This window comes from Aulonocara sp. 'chitande type north' Nkhata Bay, linkage group LG4 (genome assembly GCF_057382095.1).
Source record: "Aulonocara sp. 'chitande type north' Nkhata Bay isolate Kocher_YH1m ecotype deep benthic linkage group LG4, A_spYH_male_GT1.1, whole genome shotgun sequence".
NCBI lineage: Eukaryota > Metazoa > Chordata > Actinopteri > Cichliformes > Cichlidae > Aulonocara > Aulonocara sp. 'chitande type north' Nkhata Bay.
In genome coordinates this window covers 19,589,998-19,617,618 of record NC_141347.1, presented here as the reverse complement: position 1 = coordinate 19,617,618, position 27,621 = coordinate 19,589,998, and the positions used below count along the sequence as shown (strand labels likewise).

At 38.6% G+C, this 27,621-nt stretch overlaps 1 protein-coding gene across 1 annotated transcript in view; it reads right to left on the bottom strand.

The window, feature by feature from the left end:
* Nucleotides 1–27,621, bottom strand: part of elfn2b (extracellular leucine-rich repeat and fibronectin type III domain containing 2b) — an 85,989-nt gene that overhangs the window by 32,976 nt on the left and 25,392 nt on the right. The gene's annotated exons all lie outside the window — the stretch shown is intronic.

Sequence of the window (27,621 nt, the reverse complement as noted above, 5' to 3'; positions counted from 1 at the left end):
TCATTTGTCTCCATTAATGGTAAACTTGACAGGCTCAGTAACAACAAAGTTTTAGCAGTTTTGGTTTTACAGAAAAAAAGAGAAAAAATAATGCCCCATTTTCTCACTTTAATCTCTTGAGGAGCTGGCTTCGTTACTGAGATAAAAGGAGACTAGAGGGATAGCAGTTTCACATCTCTATGGCAAATACAAGGATACTGATTTCAGTGGTTAGCCCATAAAATTCACTTATTAATTAATTACTAGTGAGCAAGAGCCATCATTTGTCCTTCTGGCCCATATGGAAGAATAAAAGGAAGTTTAATATTTGCATCTACAATTTCTAGATACTTCAATAATCTCTTCCATACACTTCAGCACTTTAAGTTTTCCTACAGAAAATTAAAGCAGATAGAAAACATATATAAATAAATGTGTTAAAACGTGTTACAATTGTCTTGTCAGAACCACGGACATGCAGATGAGCATCTCTGATTACCTAACACATTTGACCTTGAAGCAGATGGGCTACAGCAGCAGAAGATTGCACTGGGTGCTGCTCCTGTCAGCTAAGAACATGAAACCAAGGCTACAATTCATCACTTTGGACAATAGAAAATTGGAAAAACATTGTCTGGTCTGATGAGTCTCAATTTCCGCTGTGACATTTGGAAGACAGGGTCAGATTTTGATGCAAACAGCACAAAAGCATGGTTCCATCCTGCTTTTTATCAGCGATTGAAGTTGGTGGTGGCATAATGGCACGGGGGATATTTTGGCACACATTGGGCCCCATTGTACCACTCAGTATTTTTTTTGTAATGTGCTGTTGCTGACTGTGCTCATCCCTTTATAACTTAGAATATCTGTCATCTATAAAACAAATCATTTAGGTGTCCCGTATAAACAATAATAAACCTCCTTGGTCATTTGTGTAACTTGAGGAAAATGTTGTTTTAGAGATTGTTTCACTGGTGTTACTATAAAATGGATAGAAAAATGTTTTGTCAAGAATGGGAATATAATAAAATAATACTAGATGAGGAAACAAATAAGCACATTTCACAAGCTGTCACTGTGTTCCTTCCAGAAGTTCTGAATTTGGTAAATATTAAGAGCGTTACGGGACAGCCCAGTACTTCACTCACACTATTATACATTTCCACTACTCTGGATTCAAAACCAGGAAACAAAAAAACATTCTCTCTAATATGAGCCAAATTTCATTGCTGGTGAGCAAACAAATATTTTGAAACATTTATTTTACTGCTTTAACTTGCCAACCACTACTCTACCGAGTACTAGAGGTGAACAATATATTATTCCCTGTGTATATCGATTCATTTCATCAGCAGTGAGTCAGCAGTGAATCCAGGCAATGAGTCATAGTTAATATTAACGGAGATGGCAATGACTGTCTCGGGGCCCCAGATGGATGGCTTCTCTTACAGCCTGAGGGACAGCATTGTATATACAGACTGCAGCATGGTCACTAAAATCCATGGTTATAACACTGGTTAGAAGAACTGAAGTGCACACACTAACACGTGACTTTATTTCAGATACTCACATTTTTACCAGCCTCAAAAGCATAGTTAGTATGATAGTAAGGTCTTTACCTGATAATATAAAGCGCCTCGAGGCAACTGTTGCTGTGATTTATCGCAATATAAATACAACTGAACTGAGCTTCTGAGTCTGTGTATGCGTGTATACCACAAAGACAGTTTTGAGGACTTTGATCAGCCAAATTGCCACAGACTCAAAACCACACAAGTTACAGCAGCAACAACTTTACAGTAGCGCAGTCGAGATCAAAATTAAGGTTCAGTTCACAAGATTTTTTAAAGCCAAACTGAAGAATACTGAGTAAACAATGCTGGAAGAAAACATTCATCCTGTTCATATTTCTCGGCAAATCTGGCCCCTAAACCCTGACGTCCTGTTCAGTAATAATGTGGTAATAGTGGGATAACAAAATGGAAACAGAAAGGTAATAATATGAAAATTTGCACATTATTACTACTTAGTTACCAAAGTAATACACAAGTAATATAAGTGTAGCAACAATGGTTACAGCTGAGTAATTTTACACTGAAATTCATTTAATTGGACCAAAAACACAGGGTAATAATATGGAAACAAGGCTATGTTAATGAAGAAAACCAGTTATTAATAGTAGTATAATACCTTGACAACAACATGATAAACTGCTAGCAAGAAGAAGATAATGTATGAATTTTCTTTTTTTCTTAACTTGCAAATTTCCATATTAATATCTTTGTTTCCACCTTGTCACCCCATTATTACCACATTATTACCAAGCTGTAATAGAAAGTTGTATGTGTTTGTGCCTCTGCTAACATTCCTACTTCCCAGTTCAGACATTCAGATATGTGGCCTTCCTCCTACATATCATTACTGGAATGCGTGCTGAAGTGTGTACGTGGGTCACGTAGTATAGGAATAAGTGGCAGCGATGATGATTTAGTTGGAGGGCTTGATAAACCTAATGTGAGGGGCTATATTTTACAGAAATAGCGTAATTAATGTATGACAGTGTATAAATAATTAATATATTTAAATGTTCCTGATCCTGTCGTTTCCTTCGTAACAGGGTGCACGTGTGCTTTTCTCAAAGCAAACCGTTATATGCTTCAACAAGATTAAATTGGCAGCATTGCAACCAAAGAGTGTGTATGTATGTGGGGGCGTGTTTACATTGCTTTTATTTTTTTTTCCACATGCAAATGCTTTTATTGTGCGCTTGGATAATTATAGCGTGTTTCCCTCGACTAGGAAGCCACGATTACAGTATATGTGTCCATGTATATATGTGCAATTTTACATGCACAGATTGTGAACGAGCCTGTATTCTCACATGAATCCAAATTGCAATTGTTGTGTTTGGGGGTGATACTAACAAACCTTCTGCACTGCTAAACTAGGCCACTGCCTTGCTGCTGGCAAAAGAGAGAGAGCGCGGCAGAGAAGAAGCAGACAGAATCAGATGGAGGGAAGAAAAATGAGGTAATGAAGAAATTACATAATAGTGTTAAATACCACAGAGGTGCACTTCATGTCACTGTGAACCATAAATTGCTAGTATTATCACATCACGTCAGACAAAAAAAAAGCAGGTAGTTCAGAAACATTCACTGTATAACATTTGGCTTTGCCGAGAAGAAAACAATGACATGAGTGGTACTATCTTTGTGCTTGTAAGCTGCTCAAAGTTAAGACCATCGGCTCAGTGTCTAAGAATCTGAAATGTAATGATCTTAATTCAAAGAGGCCTAAAAGACTATAATGCTCATCCGCGGTATATTGTTTCATCTTAGTAGTGCAGATTGAACTAAAAGTCTTCTTTATCATGTGAACCCAAGTACCAATTAAAAGAATTGTGCTCTGAGACTGTGGACTTACAAGCCCAACAAAAAAAACTCTCACGACATATTCTCATACAAAACTTTTGGTTCCTGCTGCAATGTTAGAGTAGCACAGATGGTACGCAAAAAATGTCCATTATTGGCTTTGATGGGGCTTCAGTCCCTGACAGCGCTTCCTGTCAGCCTTGTTGATAACAAGGACAGCAGAGGGACAACCTAATCCTTAATATTTTAATATTTGCTTTGGTTGCACTCATGAAACACCAAATTTCCTAATGTAGTATTACTAGGTACCACTGTGAGATACCCGGTGGGATGTTAATGACTCATGTTTGTTGGATGGTAGCAGGCTGTTTTCTTTTTCACTGCTGAATGATAAATGGTGGTGGTAGACAAATATGAATCAGCAGTATATAAAAAAAAAGTGACTTACTGTAAAGAAAGTAGGTTAGACATAGATAGATAGATAGATAGATAGATAGATAGATAGATAGATAGATAGATAGATAGATAGATAGATAGATAGATAGATAGATAGATAGATAGAACAAATTGGAACTGGTTGTAAACTAGAACTGGAAAAGCATTCATGATCTCTAGTGTTATTAAGCTGTAGCTCTTAGGGTCAGCACATGCAAACATTTATCCATTTTCTAAATCAGGGAGGAGGGGTTAGACCCTATCGCATGGGGGCAAAAGGTGAGGTACATCCTAGATGACACCAACTTGTAATTTAACAAGCAGGTTAAAGGGTGCCAGAGTACCCAGAGAGAAGACACACAGGCATAATGAGCCAGTAGATTCAAACCCAGAACCTTCATGCTGGGCGGTAAGAGTCCTAGCTGCTGCTCCACCATGCTGTCAAGATGCAATAATAACTTTTCGCAGAAGTATTTACTGATAGGAAAGGAGGCAGAGATGTGACGGATGTTGCAAGACATGCAGAAAGGAAAAAAAAGTGGAGGCATGGGAAAGGGAAGATGCATGAGAGCAGAGGAACAGGGTTGATAGAGAGAACAAAGAGCACCAGATTTAAAATGAACTGAGACACATCACATTATGAAACTCTCCCTGGCCAGTTAAATCTCAGCAACAAGGAATGTGTCACAGAGAAAGAGAGAGGCGAAGAATTACAATGTGTTCAAAAACATGGACAGTGAAAAAGAACCCCCTTTTCTGGGGTCAAGAACATCAAGCAAGAGACTGAGATAATAAAAGAGAAATAGAAAAAAGATCACATTAGAGGAAAAAAAGAAAGATATACAAGCAACAGACACCAGAGTAGAAAGAGTGGTGAGGTTATTACACAATTACGTCAAAAGAAAGAGACATAAGAGGGAGCTCTGGGTTACCCCACTGGATCTTTTTATTTACTTACAAAAAACTCCTCTTTCATAAATTGAATCTTGGTTTACACAAACCGAGGGGGCAAAGGAGACAAGGAAAAAGCTACAGAAAGACAAAGTAATGAAAAACAAATGGTTGAATGGGACGACTCGGCTTGAAAAGATAAAGACATGCCAAAGCACACTCTTGATTCACCATGAAAGCTTCTTTTAACTGGCTTTTGTGTTCACCTAAAGGTGGGAGGATGCAATGTGTGAAATGAGACACAAACAACACTTAGATATAAGGCAGTAGGATAGTTCTAACTACAACGAGTACTGTGGTGTGTTAACACGAACACAAAAAGATTTGAAGACAGTACACACTTCAACACCCTCTGCCAGGTTATTAACTGGCACTTTGTGCTCCAGCAGAGTACAGAAGCACTGCATAACAACTGGTCTATTTGCACACAGCATCACAATTATTTTAGAAAAACCTAAAATTGCCAGCGTTTATATTATTAGCCCCCTGAAAATCTGACCTTTATATTGAACTGCAGCACAAACCACTTCTCTGCAATGACGTGCTTTAATTTTGAAAGCTCAAAGCTTGTAAAATCAAGTTAGAATTGAGGGTTATCTTCTAATTTCAACACAGTGGAGATGGAAATATATAAAGTTATAACAGCACCGTCTCTACAGTGAAACACAGTAGTGGGAGTATCATACTCTGGGGATGCTTTAGTGCATCTGGAACTGGGAATCTTGTCAAGATGGAAGGAACCATGAAGAAAGAAGGATATGTGAAGATTTTGAAAGACAGCAACAGCTTTGTCTCCCAACACAACAACAATCCAAAACATGGTGAAGAACTACTTCCAATGTAGTTTTTGTTTTTTTTGTGAACTACTTGCACTTAGGAAATACATATTTTTTCAAGTGAAATTTTCACGAGGTTCAATAATGAGGGACAGTGATGACAGTAAAAGTCAACCCAGTGTTGATGGGGGTGGTCGAAGGTGCAGATGAAGCACCCTCATGGGATGCAAGTGCTGCAAGAAAAAAAAAATGCTACGCCATATGCTAAAACTGTTATTGAGAGGCAAGCTGTGAAGCTTAATAGTCGCCCATTTCCTCCATTTCTTTTATATCTTCTTCCTTCTTTTTGTGCCACGGGAGTCCATGACAGCTCCTAGAAGTGTAAAGTAAGGAGTCGTGAAACTGACAGAAAGTAGCTGCCTTATTATCGAGTACCTGGGTGCCACTAATGTCTTAAGAGGTGCTTTTATGACACTGACTTTTGAATCATTTGCTTGATTTAAAAAATAACAAAGACATGATTTGGACTTCTTGGATACTCAATAACTTAATACTCATACTTAATAACCCTGCAATACAATATATATTATACAGTTGGTACAATGGGTACCCCTTTGACATGTTACCAATTTCATCTTTCAAGTGAGGAATCTTTTCCAAAACCAGATGCCCCACTTGCTATTTCTCCTGGTGTCCCTGAATCACAACCCCCTACAGTGAAATGCATTATCTCACACTAGGGGTTTTAACTAACTGTGACTCCCTCCAATTAGCTTTTTTTTTTTAACGCTAGAAGATTTGTCAACTACAATTGCAGTGCTGAGAAGACTAGACTGGAAAGAGACCACGATTAAATGTACTTGCGCCTCTGCATGCATCAGTGCTCTTTAAGCACCTGTCGCCCCTCCCTCTCCCAACAAGCAGCACCGCTTCATTTGCTCTTCCATGTTACGAGCTGAACATTTTCATGCATTCAATGTGGACAGCCTTAGCTTCAACCAGACAGTACTTGACAGTTTTAATCATGTCTTTATTCAGCGCATGTCAAGAAAACGCCTGAATTCTTTCGTTCACGCTTAGATTGAGAACACAAAGTGTGTAGCCCTGAGGTGTTTGCCATTTTTCAAAATTGCCTAACACAGATACATCATATGGTCACACCCAGAAACTCTCCCTACTCCCATATTTGGTGTCACTTTTCGCTGCTAAGTTAATTAGAGGTAATTACAATGAACCAATTTTGTATCTTAAATATTAATGCTGAGGAAATTTGATCCCAGGGTAGGAAATGAGTTTAAGATAGATAGATAGATAGATAGATAGATAGATAGATAGATAGATAGATAGATAGATAGATAGATAGATAGATAGATAGATAGATAGATAGATAGATAGATAGATAGATAGATACACAGCCCTTACATGTCTTTCCATGTCTCACAGATATCTTTTACACTTAAATCATACAACTGCTATGCAAAAAAGGGTGTTAAATGAAAACTAAAAAAGATGAAGGGATGTATTTAATTTATAGATGTAACAAGGGTTGATTTACTTAAATTATTATTTTTTAATTATATAAGGCTATAATATTATATAGGTAAATATCCTATTTCCTTGCGACAACACATTTGCAAAGAAGTGTGGATCAACAAAATGAAAAAGCTGATAAAATCATATAGAAAAAAAACTACTTGATGCTATTGATGCTAAAGGTTGTTCTACAAGTTATTAAATCAGTGGTTGTACTTCGTTCTTCACAGGACTCTTTAACTCTAGAATAAAACAAAAAAATATGCACACACATAAACTTAGGTCTAACATTTCAGAGTTCCCTGTTCGTGTTTGCATTTCTTGCTCTAAACCTGTGTTTTACCACAAGTGTCGCAACCAAGCTTAATGGCTGAGACATCGCCAACATTTGTAAATCAACATATTATGAATTCTACTAAGCCAAAACATCCAGTAACCTAACTAGCGATTTTTGAGCCTATTATTTATGCATCAAGTAGGTATTAATTTAGTGATTTACTTAATGAAAAATAGATGCAGAGTTTTGTTTTTTGTGTTTTTTTCAAATGAAGTTGGCGTTTAGTTGCACTCCACACCATGAGTGTCTTGGTTTGACAACCATTAGAGGCTCTGCACCAGCCTTAACACTTAGCTGCAGAGGCAGTAGATATTCCAGCTTGTAGCTTGTAATAAATCAAGCGTTATAGTCAGTAATGGGGGTGGTTAAGCTCTTCACTGCAGCAGTTTTTATTTTTATTTTTTTTCTTTATAAATGCCTTTCTTGAAATGAACAATCGTCCCCATAAAGTAAATGACTTGCTGGATTTGTAGACAATGCTGCCCTGCTGACTGTTTCTTTCGTACCCTGTGCTTAACTCAAATATGAACTATGGCGTGCAGCTTTGCAGAGGAAGAAGAAGGTGGATGCTGTAGCATGTAAGCATGTAAAGCTTGGTTTTGTTTGTTTGCTGTAATTATTGTGATGTCTCTGTTTTCTTGTAAAGAATGTCACAAGACTTGGCTTTAATCAAGTCTAATGTGGTTCTGTAATTACAGCTCAAGCCTGACACATATTTGCGTTACATCAAAATAAATATTTTGTGCACAAAAAAACCCACCTCCTCACTCGCCATGCATGCAGAAATACGTGCACACAGATACAACTGGAATTTAAATAGAAGAGTATGCTTCGGGGCTCAAACAGTAACACCAGATGTGAGTGGATGTGATAATGAACACACGGCTGCTTAGCTGGAAACATTCAGTTCACAAGATCAGATGAGATTCCAAGCTGTCAAAAGAATGTGAGCCAAATATGTTTAAAAAAAAAAAGAAGCATATACATAGCATTAGAAGCAGATTTGATATGAGCGATATGAGCGATGGATGCTTAGCAGATCTGATACATCCAAATTTGACAAATCCATGAAAATGTGGCTGTGCATTCAAAAAAACTGAGGGATTTTCACAGAAACATGAAATGATAATCCATCTTCTCCTGTTTATCCAATTCAGGGTCACAGAGGTGGATGGAGGGGTGCAAGGTTCTTCCTGGAATGTTAGTCAGTCTGTCAGAGAAACACACAACGATTCACATCTACAGCCAATTTAGAATCACCAGTTAAGCTAACATGCATGTCTTTGGACTGTGGAAGAAAACCAGAATACCCAGCATGAACCCACACTGACACAGGAAGAACATGCAAACTCCACATGGAAAAGTCTCAGCTAGGGCTGCTCAATTAATCGAATTTTAATCACGATTACGATCTGGGCTTTCAACGATCATTAAAAATGACTGAGCCGATTATTAGCCCCTCCCTAATTTATCCGCGACACCTTAAAGGCCGGTCCGTGAAAATATTGTCGGGCATAAACCGGTCCGTGGCGCAAAAAAGGTTGGAGACCGCTGATTAAGAGGACCCGAGGGAAGCTCGGAAAGCTAAGCAGAAGTTATTTGGAGAGTGACTGCCGTTGGTTGAAAAGAGAGTTTAAAAAAAAAAACTTCAGTGGTGTTGCACACTATTTTATATTATTTTTTAAAGTCATTGTTAACCCTTTAAAGCCGGTCAGAGCAGCACGCTCCGTTTTGCGTAACTATTTTTAAATCCCTGTAGAACCTGAACCGTGTAAGCTAGCGCAATAATTTGTTTTGCATATGAAACCGGAGGAGTTGTACTTACATCTGATGCCATCAGCTTGTCCTCGGTCACGGTTTCGTTCCACATATAGCTTTGCAAAAATTGCATAAAAAGCGCTTGCAGGAACAAAAACATAATATTCCAGAAACACGCTTTGCCGTTCCTATCAGCTGTTCGTAACACTTCCCACAGTGAAATGATGCACATGCTGTTTTCTTTGCAAATCTGCATCATAGGATTGTTTTTTGTTTTTCCTGCAGTATATAAAAATTGCTGTATCTCCAAAATAAAACTATGAAGACACTCAAAATAAATTTCCTGTGGTGGGAAACTATTTTTTGCAACTTTATTGTATTTAAAGTTTTGAGGGATAAGCCTCTTAAATTTCTCCAAGTAGAAATATATGTAAACAAAACAAAAGCGATTTTCAATTTTTTTTGTAGTTTATTGCACTTTTTTGCAATTTATGTAATTACTATGGACTTAATGCATACATATTATTAAAATATGGGCTATAACAGTTGTATTGATGTATAGCAACTTGAAATGCTCCCACAAATGGCACTACAGCATGTAAAAAAAATAATATAAGCTCTGGTGGACTTGGTTCTATAGTAGGTCTTAAAGGGTTAAATAAATATCGTCAAATAATCGTGATCTCAATTTCAGTGAAAATAATCGTGATTATCATTTTTGCCATAATCGAGCAGCCCTAGTCTCAGCCTGGATTTGAACCAAGAATGTTTCTGCTGCAAAGCAACAATCACCACACTCCCGTGCTGCTTTTCCTCTCATATTCCAGTTTATTTCTTTACATTTGAATTTCTGTAACATCTGTAAAATAAGGCGAACCTAATTTTGGTCAACCAATTATAAGAAAACGTACAATATCTGTTTTGCATGCACCCAGCTTGCAAGTATCAAGTTCTGAGTTAAGTGGTACAGATTCTTTTGATTCTTGATTTCTATCTCTCACTCCATCATGTTTTTACTCACTCCTCCCTTCTAGCTGTCACACGGCTTTGCACTATTTTGCATTCACTTGCTACTGAATTTCTCTTCCATTCCCACCATACTTACAATTTGCCTGTTACTTGCGATTTCTTCTCACAATATCTGTCTTCAATCTTTACTAAAAGGGTGTTTGTAGAATCTTTTAATCACAAGAAAAAAAAATCGCTATAGCAACAACATACATCTAATTATCTAATACCACACATTTGGAGCTTATAAGCTGTTAAATATTTTAAAAGGTACGTTTTTATGATACATACAGGCTTGGACTGCCCATTGGGAGCACTGGCTGTGGCTCTTGTTTTTAGCTTGCTGTGAATAGCCCTACTTGGCAAATAGGGACACTTATGGATCTCTCTGTAAAAAAAACGCTAAGAAGAAAGGCAGGGGAAGCCAGAGGGAGAGACTGAAAAAATAAAAGCTTTATTTTTATTTGTTATGCGTCATTATTTATGAGTCCTTACTAAGATAACATGACAATGCAGTTTAAAAATAATCTTTTTTTCCACAGCAGGTCTTGGATTACTCATTTACACCCTGGCTGAGTCAGGTGGTTGTTGTGTTTGTGTCGCTCCCCACATGTCTTTCAACAGAAAAGTTGCCTTCTGGTGAACAAAGTATGCAACACTGATAGACATAATGATTAACTTTTTTCCTGTTTGTCCTTTAGTTAAAATTTTTTTCATTTACTGGCTGTTATAAATGCTTATATAGATATATTAGAAAATATTTAACATCGGTGAGGCCGATGTGTTGGCTGGGATCCAGCAGAAATTAAGAAATATATATATAAAACATTTATATTATATGCATAATAAATGTATAATATAATACAGCATATAACTAAAGCCCATTAAGGCAGCAAACAGATAATAATTGTAATAAAAATATTATTATATAGCAACGTTGCCTTAAATTTAACTTTCCAAAACTGCCACTGAAAAGATTTAAAGGATTTATATTTCTTTCCAATTGTCTTTTATCTTTCAGAAGACTTATCAGTCTCAGAAAAAAGGAGGAGGGTGAAAGAAAGCACGAGAAGAGATGTAACTGTACCGTATCCAAGTTGTGTACACCCACTCATTTAAAGTGGATGGAAGGCAGTTGAAAACCTGCCGTGTATCAGTAAGGTGATGAGGTCAAAAGTATACCGTAGGTGGGGGAGGAGGCAGAATTGAAGCTCTGAACGAAGTGTTGGATGAAGGGAAAAAAACAACAAGAAGAAGGAAAAAGGAATCGAAAGCAAATAGGGCGAAATAGCTTGTGATACAAAGGGGGGACAACTGCCAGAAGATAGAAAGAATGTGAGAAAGTGATAAAGAGAGGGAGAAACACAGAGGCAACAGGACTGACAGGGAGAGCAAGATGATACAGAAGAATGGTGAGGAAAGTAAACAGCTGTTTTGGGGTTTGTTTTTTTTTTTAGATGACACTCTAAGACAGATAACAAAAACAAGCCTCATTATAACTTCTATTGTCCCTAGGCTGCTTTAGAAATGTTCGAAGCCATCATTATGGGTTTTCGTGCTTTCCCCTGTCTCTGCCAACCTCTCTCTCACCTTTTTGACAGCTCGGTGAGGGTAAGACTATATTCCAATAATTATGCTGGCTTTTTCTTCTTTCTTTCTCTTTTCTAGCTGTCACCCTCCAGTAAGCCCCAGCAGGAGATCAGATTTTTAAAAAGCCCAAGTGGCTCTACCTATCTCTGAGTGGTAATCATGTCCAGCAATGGCTGATGGTGGACTGATTTACACAGTAACGGATGCAAGTAAACACACATCTATATATATTTATAGCTTGTTTTTTGTCCTCGTTCTGTCGTGGGCATCATTATTTCTTTATATGTGTACGTGGGCATATCTTCAACATATGGTGTGTGATCATACAGAAACAGAAGCTGGTTGGAAGAACAATGGCTTTGGTTGTTAGAACAATGGTTTCATAGACTGCTGGCTGCTACACTGCATTCTCACTTTTCTGTAAGCCAAACATGTCTCACTTTCATACACATAAATAGAAGTGAATATCACAACTTTAGCAAAAGTGCACAGTAATGATAAGAAGCTCATTTGGACACATTCATCTTGGTGAATAATTTCATATTTCAGATATATGTGTGCCTATAGGTTTTTCTCAGCGTTCCCTAAACTAGAAGTCATGTAAGTTATGGCATAGCGGGTAAATGAGGCCTAATATAGCATGAAGGTATAATTATCCTGAAGGTGGAGAACTTACTGGCTTGATTGCCACTTGGAAGGGCTGTAATTTCTGTTACAAATCACAACCAACTCCCATTCATTGCCATGCATAGCAGTGAAAACACTAAAAGTCAGTCAGTATGGTTTCAGAGAAGAGGTGGTGTAAATCTGCCATGAATATGACAAACTGAATAATGACTCCAAAATAAACATTCCCAAGGAGGAAAATGAACATTCAGAGCAACATTCAGGTGTGTCAATCAGTAGGGATGGGTATCGAAAACCGGTTCTTGTTGAGAACCAGTTCCCACTGTTTCCATTCCTTGGAATTGTTTGCCATTGTAGCAGGAGACTTTAATAAAGCAAACCTCAGACAACCTCAACTTCTACCAGCATGTCTTGTGTCCGATGAGGGGGGATCAAATTTTGGACCACTGCTACATGCCATACAAGCAGGGCTACAAAGCTGTCTCACACCTGGCTTTTGGGAAGTCTGACCACAACGCCATCTTCCTCATTCCCCAGTATAAACAAAACATATGGAGGGAAGAAGTAACCACAAGGGAGGTGAAACATTGGTCTGCCCAATCAGAAGCTACGGTTCAGGACGCACTCAACGACGTCGACTGGGACATGTTCAGAGCATGCGCAGTTGACATCAACGAGTTTACAGAAGTAGCAATATGCTTCGTCAATATGCTAGTGGAGGAGATTATCCCCACTGCGTGAGTCACCACATTCCCAAACCAGAAACCGTGGGTGGACAGATCGGCTCCAACACCATTGTGAAGTTTGCTGACGACACAGTGGTGTTGGGTGCCATCTCCAACAACGATGAGACGGCCTACATGGATGAAGTGAAGAATCTGGCATCATTGTGCCAGGACAACCATCTCCAGTTGAACGTTGGCAAGACCAAGGAGCTGGTGGTGGACTTCAGAAGGAGTCAGCACAGAGACTACAAGCCCATTATCATCAATGGAGCTCCAGTGGAGAGGATGTAGTCCTTCAAGTATCTCGGTGTCCACATCTCCTCAGACCTGACATGGTCTGCCCATATATAAAAGAAATAGTAAAAACGTATATGTGATTACTCATGAAAGTGGCCACTTTCAGGAGTAAATCATATAAGGATTACATGATTTACTCCTGAAAGTGGCCACTTTCTCATTACTTTCATACATTGTTTTAGTAAGTATCCAAAACATACAACTTTCATTATATAATTTTTCAAGGGATCTTATATGTGTTTTCACTCTTGTATGCTTTTCATACAAGTTTCACACAAGACAGATACAAACTTTATAAGATTTATATATATCTTTTCCATATGGGTGCCCACATTCAGGTCCAGACCAAAAAGGCTAGGCAGCGCCTGTACCACCTACGACAACTGAGGAAGTTCAGGGTCTCTCCAGAGATCCTCAGGATTTTCTATACAGGCGCTGTGGAGAGCATCCTCACACAGAACATCACATCCTGGTTTCAGAACAGCTGTGTTAAAGACTAAAAAGCTCTTCAGAGAGTGATCCGTACAACAGAACGCTGCTGCAGGATTGCTCTCCCCCCGCTTCAGGACACTTACACCAGGAGATGCTGGACTAGAGCAGCGCAGATACTGAAGGACATGTCCCATTGTCTATTCTTATTTAATTCACTAAATGTGCAGAATTCACCTGCTTGCTGCATACATGCCACTACTGCACATTCACCTGCTGGAAGCACCCATCGGAAGAGGATACACTGTGATCATAAAGGGAAGGACATGGTCGGCAACTTAAGCAGGCTGTGGCATTTAAACAATCCTCAGTTGGTACTATATTTATTACATATATATTGGGCCTTAAGTGACAGTGAGCCTATGTGTGAGTTGGATTGTCTTTGAAACAACCTTTACAGCTATTTACCAACTCATTCAGTATCTGCTAGGTGGCTAACAGATCACTCCTATTCTGGGCTACCTAGATAGTATAACCCTGACATGCTTCCCAGGTTTAAAATAACGCGGGGCTAAGTCTCAGACGACATACTGTTCCTCATTTGCTGCTCTAGTTTCATCTTCTTAGCACTGTATGTGTGCGCAGCGATAGGTGTATGTGTGCGTGCATCTTAATTGAGACTTCGCCACACACAAATGATGACCCAGTAAAAACTTCCTGTGACTAAAAATGACGGTATACCCAAATTTTTTTAGTGACACATTTGCTTACTGGAGGAGAAGGCTGCAGCACAGAGTGACATGAGAAACGGCACAGAAAAAAAAGGCTGAATAAAACACACCATTGCTTAGGAGATAAACTCCGACTCACTATGCTGTGTCTTAGTTCAGTTATTCCTGGAAGTTGCTACTTTTTGGGCAGTACTGAGCACATTAGTGCACCACTCCTTCATGAATTATTTGTTATAAAATTTTCATCCAGAGTATGTTAACAAGCTCATACAGTTCTCTTAGTGCAAGCAGGAGACTTGGTTGGTGTTTATTTCTTAAAAAATAACTGGATCAAAACAATAGAGGAAAATCCCAGAATCTACCGGGCCAGATAAAAATAGAATGTGTAGCAATACATCATTTAAGCTTCATATGCATGTCATTCACAGCAACAGTCATCACAAGACCCTATCATATAGGAGAGACTCTCTCAGCAATCAGACAATCCACTTGGCAACAGTGGGGAGGAAGAACCCCTGTTTAATAAGAAGAGATCTCTTGCAGGGAATAAAAAAAGGGACATAAAAGCACCAAGAACAGCAAACAGAATAAAACCCTACAGAAAACTACAGGACTGGATGAGAAGTGATAACTTCATAACATAATGTTCCAGGTCAGCCTGAGACTAGAGCATGGTAACTAATGGCTAACTCATTACTAGCTTTATCACAAAGCAAAGTTTTAAACCTCATCATAAAAGCCGAGATGACTTGTATATCTGTCTGTTCAGTGAGGGCTGATGCAGTACCCAGTACTCACTTTAAAACACATTCTTATTTTAAGATAGAAATAAAGGTTGTAGAGAGGCAACAGAACAAGCTCAATTAGCTTACAAGAACTATGGCTTGTTCACAGTCATCATTATGCAAATTTCAAAGCTACTACAACTGCTATTACTTATCCATGCAATCAGTATCCAGGGGCTCCTCTAATCAGCCACCTAGAAAAAACAGAATAATCCTGAGAAGGAGGCGAAGGCTATTAGAAGAAGATAGCACAGGGCTTCCAGGTGGTCCCATTTAGTAGTATAAGTAAGAAATTGCAGTTACCAGTATAACCGGAGGTCAAGATGAGGTCTTAAAGTCCAAGAAATCTTTCAGAGCAAACTGCTTGCTCTCAAAAACCAATGACGTAAAAAAAGGGAAATCTGTGGACAGCGCTGGGTTCAAGAACCTTGTAAAAGCTGGTCTGAACCATCCCGCAACTGCTCGTGAAAACCTTTTTATCAGTGTTCTGTATGAACGAGGAGTCATAGTGGACATAGTGTATATGGTGATTCACTTATCTCCAAGGGCACACCTACATCCATCCCACCACGTCCCTCTTACGCTGACAGGACTGAACATTAAAGATCGCAAAGACCTTACAATATCAAAGCACTCATAAAACATACATGGTACACAGTAAAAACACAGACACACAAATACAGTACTTTTTTAAGCTGTATCTGCCCATGAAAAAAAATGTAGCCAAAGAAAACCCCAAGCTGGTTACGGATGCATGAAATCTCCACGGCATGGTTCTCTGAATGATGTGAATGATATTTTCTTTGATGATATTTCTCTTTCTTCCTCTGCCTCAAACTCTCATTGTCATTTATCATACCCTTTTTGCTGAACGGCTGTTGTTGCTACTGGATCAAGTTTTTTCAAGCATACTGATCTGATTATAGTTGCTTCAAGATAGGTCAGCTTATGCAACATGTATGGCTCACTGCATATGGAGGATGTCTCTTCTACATTTTCTCCTACTGTGTCTTCCCACTCTCTAGGTTTGGTGGTCATACCTCTGGGAAATCATAAGCCTAAACTATGTTTGTTATTTTGCAGGCATTATTTTATAGAACAATACTTTATACATCCATCCATCCATTCTGAATTCTCTTTTCCCTCTTCCACCTATTTTGTAAATATTAATAATCATCTGTTTGGTGTCTGTGCTCAACTGTTAGACACTAAATTAATCTTGCTTGGTTATGAGAAACAGCAACCCCCTGCAGAGGTTACTGCAGGGGTTGCATAATTACTAGGAGTTCTTAGAAGAGCATCCATTAAATTGTGCATGCAAAAAAAAAAGAAAAAAAAGATTACACAATAATATACAATAGTATACAACCAAAAGCCATTTTTCTCGTATCCTGCAGAGATTAGGAACATTTCTCCTCGTCTGGTGGAGTGCACCACCATAATGTGAATGTCAGCATAGATTAGCATAAATGAAATAAGGCTCATGTAAACTCATTCTCTCCTTCTAGATAAATACTCAAAGCCTTGCCCTTGCTTTCTCAAATTTAAACGTTCTCCATTTCGATGCAACAGAAAAAAATATACTATAAGCCATAATGTCTATTTAAGGTTTGTCTTCTCCCATAATCTGTATGTCTCCTATTAGATCGGCTTCATTTAAAGATTGGCCCATCCATCAAAATGTCTCATGTCTTCTCTTCTTCTAATGGAGAGGATGCCTCAAGAAATATGTGAGCATATGCAACTGATACATGGGCCATTTTTGCAATGGCAGAGTTTACCTCATATGTTGTCAGAGAACACAAAGTACAGTTTTACGCGTGCACGTGCCTGTGTTTTCAGTGATGGATGCGCTGTAACACTACAGATTGTTGGCATGGCTATTGCTAGCGCTAGAGCTAGTGCTAGGTTCAGACAACACATCTATCGACACAAAAGCTGAAGACAGTCAGTATGAACATTTGCAGGAGTTTTAGGAACCAATTAGTAAAGATTCTCAGAAGGTCACTCATGTCGGCAGCTAATTAAAAAGTCAAAGTATATTTATTTTGTCAGTCTAAGCACCTACATGTATCTATAAACTGATGATAACAAGGAATTATTACCAAAAGAGCAAGACAATGAACCAGCAAAAGTCATTGCAAAGGTGTATTACATTAGTTTATAAAACACAACTCAATTTCCATAGGAAACGTATGGCTCAAAAAGAAATGTGCTGATCTATTGGTGCATTCCTACTGAAAATGATTACTAGAAACACTTCACTGATTTAACAGTTATTGCAAGTAAAAAGAAAATAGTGTATAAATAAATACATGTAAAAAGACTATCACTGTATAAAACTCTCACAACTTATTGAATGTCAGTTTATACTAGACAGACAGACAGACAGACAGATAGACAGATAGACAGATAGATAGATAGATGACAAAAATAAAACATTTCTTCACAATCGACTGTCTCCCGCACAGATGCAAAAAATGTTCAAAACTAAAATTGCATTTACAGCAATAATTGCAATTTCTACTCAGTTCTTTTTCTGTCACTGGCACTCTTACAAGCACAAGGTACTGATAATTACTTCAAGGCTTCAGCTTCATTAGCCAGCAGACCTGGCACCCAGATTAACACTTCAAAGAGCTGAGCTGAGAGAAAGAATGAAGGATGTTGGCAGCTATAAAAATATGAGGTACTGTTAAAAAGTTTTTCCTTTGCAAGAGAGAGATAGGACGAGTGAGAGAAGAACTTACATCGGGACGAGTCATGACTTGATATGTGAATTTTCTTTCCTTTTTTCACTTTATCAGGTTTGATCCCTCTCTTTAATTTGTTGTGGACTAGATTCTGTGTTGCTAGGCACATGTGTGCAACACACCTGTGTTAACTGCCTGTTCTGTTTTTGAGTGCACTGATGCAGGCATAAATGAGTTACATGAGGGAATGAAACAACACAGAAATATCTATGCATGCACAGGCAAAGCAAGGCAAACAGCTCATGAGCAATGCTGATCATCATTTAGCCTTTTTTCTGCGTGCCATACAGTGGGGCAAAAAAGTATTTAGTCAGCCACCGATTGTGCAAGTTCCCCCACTTAAAATGATGACAGAGGTCAGTAATTTGCACCAGAGGTACACTTCAACTGTGAGAGACAGAATGTGAAAAAAAAATCCATGAATTCACATGGTAGGATTTGTAAAGAATTTATTCGTAAATCAGGGTGGAAAATAAGTATTTGGTCACCTCAAACATGGAAAATCTCTGGCTCTCACAGACCTGTAACGTCTCCTGTAAGAAGCTTTTCTGTCCCCCACTCGTTACCTGTATGAATGGCACCTGTTTGAACTCATCATCTGTATAAAAGACACCTGTCCACAGCCTCAAACAGTCAGACTCCAAACTCCGCCATGGCCAAGACCAAAGAGCTTTCGAAGGACACCAGGAAAAGTATTGTAGACCTGCACCAGACTGGGAAGAGTGAATCTACAATAGGCAAGCAGCTTGGTGTGAAAAAATCAACTGTGGGAGCAATCATCAGAAAATGGAAGACATACAAGACCACTGATAATCTCCCTCGATCTGGGGCTCCACGCAAGATCTCATCCCGTGGGGTCAAAATGAACATGAGAACTGTGAGCAAAGATCCCAGAACCACACGGGGGGACCTGGTGAATGACCTGCAGAGAGCTGGGACCAAAGTAACAAAGGTCACCATCAGTAACACACTACAACGGCAGGGAATCAAATCCCGCAGTGCCAGACGTGTTCCGCTGCTGAAGCCAGTGCATGTCCAGGCCCGTCTGAAGTTTGCCAGAGAGCACATGGATGATACAGCAGAGGATTGGGAGAATGTCATGTGGTCAGATGAAACCAAAGTAGAACTTTTTGGTATAAACTCAACTCGTCGTGTTTGGAGGAAGAAGAATACTGAGTTGCATCCCAAGAACACCATACCTACTGTGAAGCATGGGGGTGGAAACATCATGCTATGGGGCTGTTTTTCTGCCAAGGGGACAGGACGACTGATCCGTGTTAAGGACAGAATGAATGGGGCCATGTATCGTGAGATTTTGAGCCAAAACCTCCTTCCATCAGTGAGAACTTTGAAGATGAAACGAGGCTGGGTCTTCCAACATGACAATGATCCAAAACACACCGCCCGGGCAACAAAGGAGTGGCTCCGTAAGAAGCATTTGAAAGTCCTGGAGTGGCCTAGCCAGTCTCCAGACCTCAACCCCATAGAAAATCTGTGGCGGGAGTTGAAAGTCCGTGTTGCTCGGCGACAGCCCCAAAACATCACTGCTCTCGAGAAGATCTGCATGGAGGAATGGGCCAAAATACCAGCTACTGTGTGTGCAAACCTGGTAAAGACCTATAGTAAACGTTTGACCTCTGTTATTGCCAACAAAGGTTATGTTACAAAGTATTGAGTTGTATTTTTGTTATTGACCAAATACTTATTTTCCACCCTGATTTACAGATAAATTCTTTACAAATCCTACCATGTGAATTCATGGATTTTTTTTTCACATTCTGTCTCTCACAGTTGAAGTGTACCTCTGGTGCAAATTACTGACCTCTGTCATCATTTTAGGTGGGGGAACTTGCACAATCGGTGGCTGACTAAATACTTTTTTGCCCCACTGTATATATTAAAAATATACAGGAAGCTGCACCAATGATGCAACCTAAAGAGAGCAGTATTATTGAATGGTAGATGCAGTACACTGAGAGTATACTGTCTACTACACTACTACGCAAGAAAAGAGTAGAAGAGGCCAGGACACAGTGAAAGGACTATAACTCCTACCAACTTATTTCATTTCTTTGTTTTATGTTATATGTAAATTTGGCAGGTTATATTAAACACAGCCAGTGTTTCAAATAATTTGGAACTTGGAAACTAAACTATGTTCTGCTTTCTAAGTATATATCAAAGTTCTCACATTACAGTCTATTTAAGCTGTATTTTAATCATACAAATAACCAAAGGTGCAGAAAGGAGAGACACTATAACATAATTTGGTGGCAGCAGAATAACATTTACATAATTACATTTCCTGACAGCAGATGTTTTCCACTTGCGTCACCTTATTAACACATTTTCCACACGTACCACTATGCAATTTCCATGTAAATACAGCGAAAAGTCTGTGCACCGTTACATCACACAATAAACAGAAGTGTGATATTTACTAAAAAGAGAGTCCTGTAATAATATTTATTGGGCCGTATGTTTGCTCTATCCATTCTCATGTACTGGATTAGAATCTGGATTGAGAATGTGCAGATGGATGGACAGAAGAAGAAGCTACTAATCAAAAAATATTAAATATGCTTCCTTGTCAGTTTACAATGTGCTTTTCGAACACACAACACAAGCAAAGGCGTATCTCCTCACTGGTGCTACACATCTGCTAGTTGTTATATCAAGTAAAAACAACCAGGCCGGTCAATAAAAACAACATTCACATTTCTCAGTACGAAATGATATAATTAATATTTACGCTGTTGTATAATTCACATAGCCCACTGTTATACTGCATAGACTGATGCCTGCTTAACCCGAATTAGTCAGCATAGCAATTACTAATAACAATTACATGCTTCTGGTTATTGCATGCACAAACTGTGCACCACTCCACTGTTAAAAGGTGATGCACAGACTATTGAGGCATATGCAGGCAGCTTTTCAGCTGCAGTGATTTTAATTTAATCCATCATTTCTGTAAATACTTTTGGCAAACGTAGCTAAATGTTAGCAACATTTTCTAGCTTCACAAGCTGTCTTTAAAAAAAACTGCTTGTGCCTTTATAAGAACAAGGTTGAGGTAAGTGTTGGATAAATATAATACTCGTATATGAGGACTTCTTGGGGCCATTTGTGTCAATTTTGTCTCAGTTCAATTCAATTCAATTTGAGCAAGCACATGGCAACAGTGGGAAGGAAAAACTCCCTTTTAACAGGAAGAAACCTCAGGCAGAACCAGAAAAAAAATAAAGAGTTACTTTCAGCTGGTCCCTTGTCACAAGTGGTTATGTCGCATGTTTGACTTGGCAGAGCTTTACACAGGATGCCTTTCCAGACGCAAACCAAGCTAGAACCTTTCACAGACCAAGTTAATGCATTTCTCACTACACTATGGAAGTATACACATCTAAATGTAAAAAATAAAAAGAGGCCAAAAGTATTTCACTGTTGTCGCGGTTCGAATTTTGAGGAAGAGACATACGACTGAAAGTCCATAGTGGGTCAACACAAATGATTTTATTAAAACACATTTATGTGGTGAAGATAGGGTCTGCAAAACATCAGGCTCCATCTCCTGCCTGACAATAGGTGGTTGTAATATTTATACTTATGATGACCAGTAACTCGCGTCACTAAAACAGAACAGTTCCTCTTTCAGTTCCTCCACCGCCTCCCAGATGCATCCTGTTATTACACTTTTCTAGACTTAAACAACACTTGCAATCAGTTTACCCAGACAGGCTATGTGTCTGTGTCGTTAATCTAAGTGCATGACCCCCCTCTACATCATCTGTTACCAGGCAAACTCCACAGCACAGGGCACACAGCCTTTATTTCCTTTCTTAAACAATCTTAGAAAATATATGTTAAATTGTATATATATAAGCAATCCTTCCAGCTTGAACTTTGCTCCACTGATCGGCCAGACATCGCGCTGCCCGTAGCTTCAAACCATTAATTAACTTAACCGAGCTTCAACCCTTTAATTATGCAATATGTGTATAACATGATTACAGTTGCACCTGCAATGAAAGATTATGTGCTTATACTAACACCTGAAATACAGACTTTAATATAACCTCACCAGTTTCAATAAATGTGTCAATGAAATGACAATAATGATAAATCATAAATGATACAACAGTAATAATAAGGATTATGAATAGATTATGAATGTAAAATAATATTTCATCTCGACACTGTGCAGCATAGCCTTGCAGGTCAGTGTATGCAGATAAGCAAATGCATCACTTAACACCCTTGACCGCATTCGGTGTGTTGCATGTGTGCATAGCAAAGTGTTGGTGGGCAAAAGTTGAAAAAGCTCAGAACTCATCAGTAAAACCTGTCACACACTCGATGAGACTCAAACTGCGAGGTAATTTAATGCTTCATTCCTTCAGCCCTTCACTGACAGCACCCATATACATGGACAAGACTCCAGACAGCACTGACACACATACACACACACACACACACACCCCAAATGTCTTTCAATTTATCTGTTTCAAACTGCTCTACACCCACAGATACACAATAACACATTCACACATGGCTTAGTTTTCTCACACGCACATAGCCAGACACAAACATACACAAAGTCTCAGGCTGCCACCCGATCGATAATCCCATTATAGCTGAAAAGGCTCTTTTATTTGTTCTGATTGAGTTTAGGGGGAGGAAAAGGCATGGCTCATAATTAAAGCAGGATTTGCTAGATTGATGGTTAAATGGGATGAAAGCGGAATTTAAACAGACAATTGCTGTCGCACATGTGAAAACGGTATGATAAAATATCCCTTCCCCAAAGACAAAGGCTCAAATTTGCCGTCCATCCGACTTCGCGAGCTGCATATTTACTCCTTCTCAAAGTGGCAAAGGTGTAGGTGTGAGTACAACGGAGCGGGTGAGGGCCACACCTCTCTCAGTGAAAACGAGGACTTGAACAAGAGTCATTATGTTGTATTTGCCTCCAAATAGAGTTTATGCAAATGCTCTTGGCCACAGTCCATCATAAGAGCCGTGAAAAGCATGCAGAGCTTACACATTTGTTCACAAATATGTCTGCAGGTGTGAACATGCCAAATCCCTGTTTATTAGGATATTCTCACACTATGTAAACATGCAGAAAAATAAAGTGAATGCCCCAAACACATTATATAAGAACTAATTTGCTCATACAGGGCAACTCTTAGAAAAATATGGTATAGTGTGCCCTTGTGAATCTGCTCCCTTTGGCTTTAACAACACCTTCATTAGTGGCAATTACTGCCCATGTATTACTGTTTTACTGCCCATGGAGTAAACAATAAAAACAGTGAAAACAGACCAACAATATCAGTTAAAGTTAAAATACTTCATGGACTTTAATTGCTTTCATAGTCAACTTACTTGGCAAAGAATTATTGCATTGCAAGCACAAAAATTTGCACTGTGCTGTAAGATGAACAGTAGAAGCCGCAAATGTTAAATCTTTTGAATATGAATCACTTCACCGATGTATTCCTAAGTGGCAGGTTCCTTGTAATCATTAGATTAGACTTCAGACTGAACTCATTATTTTGGGCTAAAACTACGGCGAGAAATCAAATGTCATAATAATGTGAAGCTGCAATATCCTGCAAAGCCCTTCACCCTTGACTATGTCTTTAAAACTTCAATCACTAGCACCTCCAACCGAGAAGACTTTATCATGAAGTTCCCAAGTTTGACACATTTTTTTTGTTTTACAGAAATTTGATGTTTCTCAATATTAACACAAAGTTGAAAGGCTTCGGAATGTAAGAAAGTCAGCTACCATGTGGCCAAATAAGTTAGTCATCAAAAGCAAGGAAACAAAAAGGAAAATCACTGGTTGCACAATGTATTTGAACCTCAAAACATTTGATCCTCTTTGATATACAGCCTACAGACAAAAATGATATACCTGAACACACAGAAATAATATTCTTCTGTTCCCTTCAAAGTGAGTATTCCCTAGTTTAGCAGAAACTAGAAACTTCTGTAGGCATTTTGCATGAATTTCAAACAGTCTGTGATGCTGGTTTGGTGATAGTTTTCATCTATAATTCCTGTGTTTCTTCCAGAGATTTCCCCATTTAAAACCCTCCCACAAGCTGGCTTTCAAATCTGGTCTTTGTCTATGTCAATCCTTGGTGGGTTTGATAGTGTTTTTAGAAGAACTTTTAGTGGTGAAGCTATAAACAAATTCTTTTTTTGGAGTCATAGTTCAGATGAATTTCTATCAACCTGAGGCTTCAAAAGCACAAAACACACACGTGTTCTATATTTTGTCAGCACATATAAACACATCTCTTTTAAAAATTGCCTTAAAAATCAAGCCAGTTCACTTTCTCCACAATATTAATGTGCCCATTATGAATTATAACCATGAGTGGCATTTCAGATGAGCACTGAGGATACAGGTCGTCAAACAAATCAGTGGGAAAACCAAAGAAGACAAAAGTCCTCTGTAACTGTAAAAAGCAACAATTTTAGGCATAATTTATTGGAGTATCTCACCTTTGTAGGTTTTCAAAAGGAATTAAATGTTCACTTCTGCAAATATGACAATTAAATGGTATGACGCTATATGGAAAAACCTGAAATGTTAATGATTTAGATCTTTGACTTGCAGGCATAAATCTTCCACAGTTTCACGGCAAGTAGGTCAGGAACTGAATTTGGCCTTGATATTTATGATTAGCACTTCCCCTTTAAATAGAGATTTGTATGCAAAAAGGGCACATTTCATCCTGCAAGCCAATTAGGTCGTTAAATATACAAGTAAGGCAGCAATGCTTGTCACTGTGTCCTGGGCAGCGCTATCAGTTATATTTTGCACCCACTATGGTTGATTTTTTTAAATCGAACACAAACAAATGTTTATTTATTTATTAATTTTAGGTGTGGCTTTCTTAAGATAAATATCCTCTTTTTTTACATTAAAATCTTAAGGGTTGTTTCTGGGTTTTCCTTTTTGTTTTAATCAATGAGCTCTTTTGCAATTTTTAAAAACATATCGGTAAATCTGCATTAAGGTAACACTAGGAATGATGTCTTTCTCAGATTAAACATTTTCAACTTTATTTGACTGATTCTAGATTGATTTGCAGATTTTTTGCAGTCCCTGCATACATCATTATTTTTTATTTAAGCGAGAAGTACCTGCTGCTGTGAATAAAGGGTTTCCTTGTGATGAGACAGGACTTCTAGCTCCAGCAGAGAGGCTTGAGCTCATAGTGACTGGTAGCGCATATAAAGGCACATATAAAGGCACTGCAGTCATGCTGAGAGCATGCGTATGCTGGAATCTATGTGGATGACACACAATCTTTGCTTGAAACCATGTCTGTCTTTGAGGAATAGGGGTCAACATTTGCAAATCCCACTGCACAAAAAAGGAATAAACTACCACTGTTTTTCTAGCAGCTATTGCTTTTCATTAATAATTCTTACAGGGTAGGTGACACTAGTATGCTGGTACTCAGAAAAAAGGGGTAACGTCTTTTGGGACACATTAGTACCATCCACCTCTTGAACAAATCTCTACTTCTGGGCCTCTAAGATATTAAAATTAGGGCCAAATAGATAGTTAATGAGTGAACTGAATGTTCACTCATGAATGAAACCAAAACAAATATTGGTATGAAAAAGTCAAAATCATTATACTGCTAACAGCCAGATTTACTAAGTTGCCCCAATTACAATAATGTGCAAACGGTAATGGCAAGTTCTGCGCGTATCTACTAACAATGTGTTAATTCCTAAACAATAGTGACCAGCAAGCTATTTCTGCCTAAGGACACCTTGTGGGTATCAATGTGACACCTGTCTAACAGAATTGCAGCATTTGACGCACTGAGAGGAGAACAGGTTGGGGCATTGTCACATTAATTTGATTATGCAATTCCTGCCAGAGCACAGGGATGCCAAAGAAGTCCAATGTTGTTTGAGCTTGTAAGCCATACAGTCAGAACATGTTATTTAAAGCAATCACTTAATGGGGGACAATGAATGCAACATTTCCCCCAGTTACTAACCCTTTCCATGAGACTATACTTATATCACTGGACGTCTCTATTGCTAAAAGTGAAAACAAAAATTCAGAACAATCTTGTGCCCTCGAATACGAATTCCCAAGCAGAAAGCTAAAGAAGGTCGGACTTATACATTGAACCCGTTCAAGAAACGTTATCTTAAAATCCGCAGCTGCACTACGCCTTTTTACTGTGGAACTGGTGCTTATTTTAAATAATTAGAAAATTAGGAAAAAACTAAACAGGCCTTTGTCTCCTTAAAAAGCCTTTTGGAAATACTTCAACATCAAGAAATGACGGTCTAACCAAAAACAAACACAAAGGTCATACTAAGAAAGTTAGAAGGAGAACAAAAGCCTCAAGGCATTCATTTTTAGCAGTGATTATGCAACTGGTGACAAACACTGTTGGGCTGGTAAAAAAAAGACCCAATAAAGACAGAGAACCTACTCTGTCTTATAATTTAATACTTACAGTATGTGGCCCACACACACATTATTGTTATGATCTGATTTTATCTTCCGTTGTTTTATGGATCCAAAGTCTCATTTTTATGTTAAACCCACTACATATGATGAGGCTGTAGCTCTAAGGGGAACTGGCAGGTTCACAACTGTAACTACAAACCTCCCCTTCTCTATCACAGTCAGGACAAATCACACAGCACTTTTCGTTTCACATAAAAGTTGAGGTCTTAAATCACTGTTGTATAAGGTAAGCATATCGCAGCTAATAACAACAGTCAAAACTTCACATAGCACATAATTCTAAAAGAGAGAGCTACGTTTCAGGTGTATTTCCTCACATCCTTGCTCCTGCATGGCCAATCAGTGTTTATGCAATAAGAGAAAGATAACATCCAATAACTACATCTCTGCTCGCCATGGTCAGTCTACATTATTCCATCACTTAGCTCTGATTAGTCGTAGGTCTATCCAAGGCACTTTACTCTGCATTCATTGGTAATGGCCGAAACTAAAACCTGATCTAAGAGGTTCAGACGCTCATCCATCTGCCATTGCCAAGCTATAAGGACTTTAAGCAGCGAAGAAAGGAAGAAAAAAGAAAGATCAATCCTAAACATCTGGCAGTCATTATGAGGAAGACTAAAGTCAAACTGAAGGACATTAATTGTGTTGAAATGCTCAGGTTTCAATTCTTTATTTTACAGATGCTTTGTGGGATGCAGTCTGTTAGCATCAGACAGTCACAAATAAAACAGAACTGAACGGCCTGTATTTACATATATCTTGTTATAAGGAAACACATCCCTCCTCTAATCCCCCGTTGCTCATGAGAAATAACATTTTGGCAAAAAAAGCCCAGAAAGTGTGACCATACACTGAAGCTGTTCCAGAAATGGTTGAAAGAACAAACACTGCATTTCTGGCTGATTTCCAGGAGCATACACTCAGCTCACTTTTTAACTACTTGAAGCTTAGAAGAAGGTACGCGACATCTACGCGCACACTTTGAGCAGAAATTGTCGCCTCTCAT